The 8,647-nt window shown below is 45.5% G+C and overlaps 1 long non-coding RNA gene and 1 pseudogene across 1 annotated transcript in view; one reads left to right on the top strand and one right to left on the bottom strand.

Moving 5' to 3' along the window:
• Window positions 1-253: 253 nt before the first annotated feature.
• LOC128312629 (uncharacterized) overlaps window positions 254-8,647 on the bottom strand; it is a 34,572-nt gene continuing 26,178 nt past the window's right edge. Inside the window, exons 2-3 of the long non-coding RNA XR_008292150.1 lie at window positions 4,357-4,518; window positions 254-525 (exon numbers count right to left, since the gene is read on the bottom strand). This is a non-coding gene — a long non-coding RNA (uncharacterized LOC128312629). The remainder of the gene's footprint in view (window positions 526-4,356; window positions 4,519-8,647) is intronic.
• Window positions 5,137-5,588, top strand: LOC106981643 (28S ribosomal protein S21, mitochondrial-like; annotated as a pseudogene).

The following is an 8,647-nucleotide window of genomic DNA, read 5'->3' as shown; positions in this document are numbered from 1 at the left end:
ATTAACTCATTCGGAGTACTAACAATACCAATTCAAAAGGTGGTGTACCTAAAATTCTCAAGTGCTCAAAGAACAGAGTTGGAAGAGAGAGGACTAATATTTAGATTTAGCGCAGCTGCTTAATTCTTAGCAAAAACATATACATTTATATAATATAAAATTAGACTTCCCAGCTCATACAATTAAAAGTTTTTCTAAATAAGTCAATGTTTAACTATTTAAAAAATGAGAAACAAATGACAGAATATGAGAAAATAGTAAATGTAAAAATTTATACAATCTTAAAGAAAACATATACACATGAGGATTAATCAATTAATGAAAAATAGCTAACTTCCCTAGGTTAAAAAAAAATAGTCATTTTTTCCTTCCAGAGGCAGCATACAAACGGCCAACAGGCACAAGAAGAGGTGCTCAACATCACTAATCATCAGGGATTTGCAAAACCACAATGGGATCCCAACTCACCTGCCTCACAATGATGTATCCCTTCTGCACGTGCTGGAATCTGAGTTGTTGCAGCCACTACGGAAAACAGGGTGAAGGTTTCTCAAAAACAATAAAAGTGTAACTACCATATGATCTGGCAAGCCCATATCCCATATTTCCTCACATCAAAAGGAAATACAATCACCATCTTGACAAGATAGCTACACTTTCATGTTCAGTGTAGCATTATCCATCATAGCCAAGACAAGAAAACAATGTAAATGTCTACTGGCAGATGAACAGGTAAAGACAACGTGGTGTGTGTGTGTGTGTGTGTGTGTATGCATATGTGTGTATACATATATATATGCATGCAATATTACACGGCCCTAAAAAAAGGAAATCCTCCCATTTGTGACAACAGGGATGAACCTGGAGGACATATACTAAGTGAAATAAGCCAGACACAGAAAGACAAATACTGCCAGGATCTCACGTATATGTGGAGGGAAAAGAAGAAATTGTGAGCGTGAGTGTGTGTGTGTGTGTGTGTGTGTGTGTGTGAACTCACAGTAACAGAGAGTAGAATGGTGTTTATCACTGGAGCGGGGGGGGGGAAGGGGAATGGAGAGTTACTGTTTAATGGGTACAAAGTTCCAGTTTTACAAAATGAAGAGAGTTCTGGAGATGGAAGGTGCTAATGGTTATCATGTGAAGGACTTAATGATGCTGAACTATACATTTAAAAATGATTGAGACAGTAAATGTTATGTTACGCATATTTTAGCACAGCAAGAAAAAAATTGGTCAAAAAAATGGACGCAAAAAAAACTTACTAATTCCTGCAGTCTGCAAAGAAAAACCCCCTTTTTATGCTGAGATCCCCCAGTTTAAAGTCACTGAAGTCTTCACGTCCAGGAGCTCTGGGACTAAGTCATGTCACAGGTTTCACGTGGCAGAGAAGCTTGTTTGTTTTTTCTTGGAGTTAAATAATCTCAACTCAAATTTCATCTATTTGAAGTGCCTTGAAAATTCTCATTAAGTAATAATTTTTCATCTTATTCTTGCCTTTAACTTCACTGAATTTCAGGCCAATGTCTTGGATCAGCCGCTCATATTGGCATATTACCCACATATATCATTCCAGCTTTCCCTATAAAATGGCATTGCCATTTTAAAATTTCATTTTTATGGTATGCTCTTTGGAAGTCCCAGAACATTTTGGACGGGAGCAATTAAGAAATAAAGGTCCACGCCATTCCCCCTCAGGCAATAAATCACTCACAGACTAATGTTACCCTTGTAAATGAGCCCACTGGCTAAGTTTAGTATCTCAAATTCAGTCTCTGCTTTAGGAAAGCTTATTGCATCTACGTCATAAATGGAGTTGATAATTTATACTGAAGTTATTTCTAGAAAAAGATTTAGAATGGCTTATGATCAAATATGTGTTTATGTATTTATACTTACACATACATTCAACAGGACATGCATTTTCATGGGGGTGATATCACCACCAAGGGGGTGGAAACCAGTTCTTGGCAGGGGGGAGGTTAAAAAAAAAATTAGGTATTAGAATAGTCTGTGACCTTCCAAAGCTTCACTCTACCCAAAAAGTCATATTCTTCAACATTTACTTTCTAGCATTACACAGAAATTAAATGAATGAATATGTAAATAAATTCAACGTGTCCCTTTAGTGGCAGCAATAGCAGAAAAGGATTGAAACACTGCAATGGAACAATCGTATGGGAAGAGAGAAAGGAAGGCGAGACCCCACAGCTGACAAGGGAGTAGTTTGGTCCCCACCATCGGTCAAGAGGACGTGAGCAATGCAGGGCAGGTGAGGCAGGTGAGGGCAGATTCCTGCACTCATTGCCTGGCTGCATATGAACCTGGGCCTCCCCTTTTACCTGCCATGCCCTCCACTTGGTGTTCTGCCTCGATGAGGTTTCCCCACTCCGATGACACAGAAGTGTGAACACCAAGGTGTGGTGGTAATAGAGCTCTGCTCACATACAAACATTCTGGCCATATTGCCCCCCGATCAAAGTCTTTGGGGGAGTGTCTCTCCCAGATCTGCCAGGGAAGGTATGTCTTCAGGTGGCTCTCCTCGTCCCATCTGCAAAGCCTCCCACGGGACCGTCACGCGTTTCTGTCTCCGAGGGGCCTCCCCGACTTCTCTCACCAGCCTTGGCTCTTGCCAAACTCCCCTCACCCTCTTCTCCAAGCACAGCAGACTAGGCAGCCCTTCCAAACCCAGCCTGCACGTAACTACCCACAGAGTCATCCGGTCTGTCCCCTTGAGTTTCCTACCACGTCGTCTTTCCTTTCACTCCCCATCTCGGAGATCCAGCTCGGATGCCACCTCCTGTAGGAATCCTTACTCAGCGCGCCCCCCCCCCCCCCCCCCCGTCATCAATTTGTCATTACATCTCCATTTTCTGGGCCCTTCTCGCTCTGCTGGAGCACCTGTCACATTCTGCTGCTCTCAGGCCTCTGTCACTACAGCCTTCCTCCCACTTATTCCAATTTTTCTGCAGGGATGACCAGGCCTTCTGGATGTTTCTATCCCCTTGAGTTTTGACTACAGAGTCAGGGGCTGAAAAAAACATTTAGTAAATTGATGGACCACTGTATTTTCTTTAAAGGGACATACTATGCTTTTAAAAAAACGTTTAAATACTTTTACAAAATAGTCTTAGAAAAGAAAAGGTTGTAAAAAGAGTCACTTTAAATGAAGTGGTTCCTCTGGGTCTGGAGATAATCAGCAACGTGACATGTGGTTTTCTATAAATTTCCACAAAGGAACCTGTGAAACTGTATTTTTTTTTCAAATCAGAAATGAATAAAGTTGAGTTTTGTTTCCAAAAAAAAGGGGGGGGGGATAGTCGGTTCTGCACACAAGCAGAAAACTCCTGGTCAGCCCAAGAGCACAAACAGGTTTCATCTCCAGGATCGCGTCTGAGTGGCTGGAAGGGTCTCTGTCGCAGAAGCTTGAGAGGCTGGGGGAGGAGACGGGCTCAGCTGGATAATGGTGGCCTGATGACAGACACATGGCCGTCATGGGCAGACACGCAGCACGAGCCCGGCTGACCTGCATGGGGCTGAATGCTGCTGCCTCCACACGGCCTGGGCGGTGGGCTTCATGGAGGAGGCAGCAGCCTCAACTGGCACGCACGTCTCATCTACAGGAGATCCGCTGGATGCAAAACCAGCAAGGCCTGTTGTGTGCCTGGCCTTGTGGTAGCAGGTTCACAGCAATCTTTTTAACCTTCATCCTAATCCTATGAGATGACGTTTTTTATCACCACCTGACAGAGGAGAAACTCGAGGAATTAAGTAACCTTCTCAAGGTCACATCGTATGAAAATTGCAAAGCATGGACCAGAACCCAGGCCTGCCTGACCCCCCGGGCCCTGTGCTCATCTGCCACCACAACCTCATCTCCAGGGTGCTCAGGAGGGGGCCCTGCTGACCTAAGTAACTCTGGAGTAATAAAGAATCCCATGGGCCTACCAGGTAAGTGCGGCTTCAAAACGCACTGCAAATAAACCCAACATCACACACAAGAGCGGAACACCGGCTGTCCGGCACCTGATGTTTCTTTTCCCAAAGGAAAGAAAGAAATCTCTAGCCTAAAGCAGTGATTCTTCCTTTCCCGTAGGCAAGACTGGGTACACAACAGCGTCTCCACGCTCTAGCAGGGGCAGTCTGTGGTTGCACTTCAGCCCTAACACTGATTCATGTTGAATCTGCCATCCCACCTTCCAAAACAGAGGAAAGCAAGGGGCAGGAAGGACTTTCAGGGTGAGAGAAACGCTGTGTATTTGCAGTGCGCTGGTGACCACCTGACTCTACGGAGTTTCTAAACTCATTGAATTTAACACTTAAAAAGTGGGTGATTTTATTGTGTGTAAATCATACCTCAATAAAGCTGCTAGAAACAGAAGTATAGAACCCTCAATAGATTCCAGCAGCACAGAGAGCCGTTCACATGGGGTGCGGGGAACCAGGTCAGTAGTTCAACCGCACATGGCTTCCGTGGTTGGTACTCGTGGCCTGTTTCCTGGCCTCTCTTCTCAAAATCTAGACAAAACACAGCAGAAGGCAACATGGCAGAATTGGCTCCACTTTGCACGTCCTCAGTAGATGTGGATCACCCAGGTTCAAGTGGTTATTTTTAAACTCCTGTCGATGAGATCCTACATATTTAAATGGGTAACAATTATTTGTGTTTTTATACTCTGAGATGTGAATGAGGACCACTTACACGTCCACCCCTTTAAGAAAATTATGCAGGAGGGGCGCCGCTGGGGTGGCTCAGTTGGCTAAGCACCCAACTCTTGATTTCAGCTCGGGTCATGATCCGAGGTTGTGGGATTGAGCCCCACATTGGGCTCCGTGGTGAGCATGGAACCTGCTTAAGATTCTCTCTCCCTCTCCCTCTGCCCCTCTCCCAGCTCACGCTCTCTCTAAAAAAAAAAGAAAAGAAAAAAAAAAGAAAAAGAAAAGAAAGGAAATTATGCAGGAAATAACAAGCTATTTCTAAGAAGTTGGGAAGGAACCAGTCACATGTGGAGGCCAGACCAGGAGAGTCAGAGAGGATTAGGAATCAATCTCATAGGAGAAATCAGCACCTCTGTGTTTGTGAGACTATATCTAACCCCCTTTTGGTCTGTTTTAAAAACAGGTGTAACTGGTTCCTGGAGGCTGGTTCCGGAGGGCATGGGATCCTGCAGAGTGAGGATTTAAACCCCAAGGTGATGGCAAAACATCTGAAGTTCATTGCCAGGACTGTGATGGTACAGGAAGGAAATGTGGAAGGTGCATACAGGACCCTAAACAGAATTCTCACCATGGATGGGCTCATTGAGGACATTAAGCGACGGCGGTACTATGAAAAGCCTTGTCGCCGACAACAGAGGGAAAGCTATGAAACCTGCCCGGCGGATCTACAACATGGAAATGGCTCGCAAGATCAACTTCTTGATGCGAAAGAATCGGGCAGACCCATGGCAGGGCTGCTGAGGCCTGTGGATTGTAGGCCCAGTATGAAAATCCCTCTCCAGCTGTCTCCTTCCTATCTCAAACCTCATTTTTTCTCCCCTTTTTTATAATAATAAACTCAATCACATATAAAAAAAATAAAATAAAAACAGGTGTAACTAATGTACATTATGTTAGCATCAGGTGTACAATACGATGATTCAATATTTGTATCTGTTGTTAAATGACCACAAATAAGTCTAGTTAACATCTGTCACCACGCATAGCTGACAGGTTTTTTTTTCTTGTGATGAGAACTTTTAAGATCTACTCTTAGCAACAAACATGCAATACAGTATTGTTAATTAGAGCTGCCGTGCTTATATTACCTCCAAGGAATACTTATTTTACGACCAGAAGTTTGTACCTTTTGACCCCCTTCACCCGTTTCACTCCCACTGCCTCCCCTGGCAACCACCCACCTGTTCTCTGTGTTTCTGAGTTTTGGATTCAGGGAGTCTATTTTTGGTCTCACTTTTCTTAATAATAAATAGGAGATATGACAATGCCTTCATGATATTGTAAATCTAAAGGCCAATGGAATGTTCTGCCAGCCCCAAAGCTATTTCAGTGGTAAACAAGGCACCCACACATTCTGGGGCGGGCGGGGGACTGGATTATCTACCTTTTGATCTCTATCAGTCACTGGGACATAAACTTTTCGAAGCAGACTTGACTCTCAGAAGTGAAATGGCTCTCTACGGATAATTACTTTTTTTTCCTTCAAACGCCACAGCCCTCTTTCAGCAACTGTGGGTTTGTAAGTTAAGCCTGCATGATGCTCAAGTTGCTTGATTTGACGAAACCAAAAATATCCTTTAAAACATTTAAAAATAAGTACAAATGTGTCTGTGGTAAGAGGGTTATATACTCAGTTAGAACATGAATTCTTCATACCATTTCCAGCCACGCGAGGAGAGTGATTGAAAAATTCAGGACAAGCAACGTGCCTGCTGTCAGTGGCACAGCCTGCGAGCAGGCGTGTGCGGTGTGTGGGGGGGGGGGGGAGCACACAGACACGGCTGAGTTCTCGCACGCTCTGCCTTACCGTTGTGTAAAGGGGGTGTGTTGCACCCGACGCTGGGAGTCAGGAGAGTTAAAGGCCGACTGCCAGCTCATCGTGCATTTGGCTCTCCTGTTTATCGGGACGGCATGTGATCATTACCGTAGAGGTAGCCATTAGTCATGAACTACTTATGTGCCAGGCATGACTGAGGCAAAAAGACACCTAAGAAGCCCAAAAATGAAGTTGAGAGGTAAGATGCACATATGGGACATTTAAATACTGCTACCACCGTCAAGCCTAGCTTTCAGAAGCCACTCAGGCTCGTCCTGACACTTGCAGCGCCCGGGGCCAGGGCACAAACAGAGGCTACGTGCCAGATGACTAGAATAGCTAACGGCTGGAAACCAAGTCAGCAAACTCAAATACGTCCTCTCATCCCACCTCGCCACATAACACCTTCATAATGATCTGAAGACCAGGCTGGTAGTGAACGTGCTCAGAAGCCTGGGCTGGCAGACAATGGGGCAGGGAAAACTGGCCCCTGGCCCACCCTTTCCTCTTCCCAGCCTTGGTTCCATCCTGCCCTGTAAGGTCCTTACGTGCATGCGTGGACCATCCCCCCCCCCCCGCCCCCACAACACAGCCATGCTCTGTCAACACGCCCTTGTACACAATTGCCCCTTGGGCCTGAGCACTTCTGGGACAATGGATCTAGGACAGAAGTCCAAGCAGATCCCGTCACCCCATGGGGTTGGGAACATTTGGCCAGAGAATTCCCAGGTTGCAAAAACACAGAGCACAGTCCGGTGGGGATGGCATGGAGTCCTAGAGGCCCCGCAGACTTCTCATTCCAACCTAACAGGCACAGCCAAGAGGAAAGGGTCTCTATACCCTGGGACTCAGGTCAGGGGCTCCTCTTATCTGGACATAAACGTCGTCCCAGAGCCACTGACAACAATGCTCTAACCTGTTCTATTTAGACACTGTAGACTCAGGGACTAGAGACAAGTGGGTAGTAGTGCCTATTTGGTTAAAGGATTTCAGAAGACAGAAAGAATAGCAACCCGAGTGTTAAGAGATGTAACCATCACAATGCATGGGCTTTCTTAAAATGCTATACGTTTTCTCCCAGCAGGTCAGGACTGGAAAGTGGGTCCCAATCCACCCTTCTAGAGAGAGCAGATCAATTCCAGTGTCGGGAATGGTTTTCTACAAACTCTGGGAAGACACTGAAACCAAAGATTAAGGATTCGTTTGCTTACTGATTTGAGAAACATTTACTGAGGACGAGACCCTGCTCTAAGTGTAGAAGATGCAATGGTGGACAGAACAGGCAAGAGTCCTGCCCTCACGGGGCCTAAATTCCAGTGGGGGGGGATAGGCAAGAACACAGGAATAAGCAAATCCACTTCCACGTTGTGGCAGATTCTGTGATTGAAACAAAACAGGGAGAGACTAGAGGATGGGGAAGGGGTGTGTGTGTGTGTGTGTAGGGATGGCTGTTTTACTTAGGTCAATGAGGAAGTTAAAGTGCTCCGTGACCATCAATGACAGATCCTGCCGATCGAGTGGTCAAACTCCACAGTGGATCAGGTCTCTTCTGGGGTAAAGGTGAGTCTGGGGAGCAAAGGGGTTCCATTCTGAATGGAAATCCCAGCTGCCCCTAAGAAGCTGCATGTCCCAGAATATGTCACTCGATCTTGCCTTGCCTCATTAAAGAATTTGCAAATGGAGAAAAGGGTGGTGTCCACATTGTAGAATTATTATTATGAACCCTAAGTGAGATCATACTTATCAACTGAGTAAGCCCAGTGCAGACCACGCTGTAGGCAGCTGTCAGTAATAAATTATACCAATTACTGGTAGTTCAAATAAACTTGTTGGCCAGAAGGTTTTTGTCTCATATGAAGTACGGTGAGGCTCAACTTCCTGGAAAAAGACACACAGTAAAATACGGCACACCTGCCTGTCTGGTGGAGGAGGTCCCTTGGGAGCCTCAGATGGCAAGCACAGTGATGACAGCGGGGGACAGTTAGACAACAGCCACCGCAGCTCATGAGGGTTCTGCAGAGACTTCCCTTCACCTTTCTGGGGAGTGTTTCGATTCCCCTTAGAATAAAAGGATAAGCTGGGTTGGGGCTTTCACATTTGAGCCACAGGAAG

This window comes from Acinonyx jubatus, chromosome D2 (genome assembly GCF_027475565.1).
Source record: "Acinonyx jubatus isolate Ajub_Pintada_27869175 chromosome D2, VMU_Ajub_asm_v1.0, whole genome shotgun sequence".
Lineage (NCBI taxonomy): Eukaryota > Metazoa > Chordata > Mammalia > Carnivora > Felidae > Acinonyx > Acinonyx jubatus.
The sequence above is the reverse complement of the archived record's forward strand: the minus strand, read 5'-3'. Positions and strand labels throughout refer to the sequence as shown.